We start from the raw sequence: 724 nt of genomic DNA, 5'->3' as shown, positions 1-724 counted from the left end.
GCAGATGGTGAGCGCGCAGAATGGGTCGCTGCTCTACGGTTGGGCATCCGGAAGGCCACATTGAACTTCATAGCAAAATTCTTCTGGCTATTGGTACGCAACAGAGTGTCGCCCACAAAAGCTGACAAATCAGGTCACTTGGGACAGAGCGGTGATGGTTGCTGCATTGGTGGCAGGAGTAGAGATCGACTTTTGCCCGAATGCTGCTGGCAGAGATCCACGAGAGAGCTTTCAGGACCTCCACTACTTACCCTTTCCCCTGTCTGATATTTCACTTGTGCAGGGACTCTGGAGTGCCGATCTGGCATTGTGACAGGCTAGTCCACCCTACAGGGGCATTGGACATCAGCCTTATTAGGGATGACCGAATGTGGCAGCACCTCGCAGAGAGCCCCGATTGAGGTACCCCCCTTGAGCTCCGATCTTGCAGACACTGTGGGGCAGGGCATAGGGGGTGACCCCATTATCCCAGACCACACCGATACTGTCCCAGGCTCCTCTTATCAGGCAGCTAGTGTTGCTCCTAGTTCTTCCCGGTCTACACCACCGTTAGGAGTGACGGTTGTCCCGATGGCCAGAGTACAAAAGTTAGAGGCGCAGATGGCCAACGATGCATCTCACATCCAGCCTTGGATGCAAAAGTCCAATTGCCGAGTCCGAGACTAGATTGGAGCGCAGGATGGAGGGGATGATGGACCGTAAGGTCCTGGCGGTTAATAAGCGC

Source organism: Solanum verrucosum, unplaced genomic scaffold (assembly GCF_900185275.1).
Source record: "Solanum verrucosum unplaced genomic scaffold, falcon-dt-bn FXZP01000188.1, whole genome shotgun sequence".
Taxonomy (NCBI): Eukaryota; Viridiplantae; Streptophyta; class Magnoliopsida; order Solanales; family Solanaceae; genus Solanum; species Solanum verrucosum.
The sequence above is the reverse complement of the archived record's forward strand: the minus strand, read 5'-3'. Positions refer to the sequence as shown.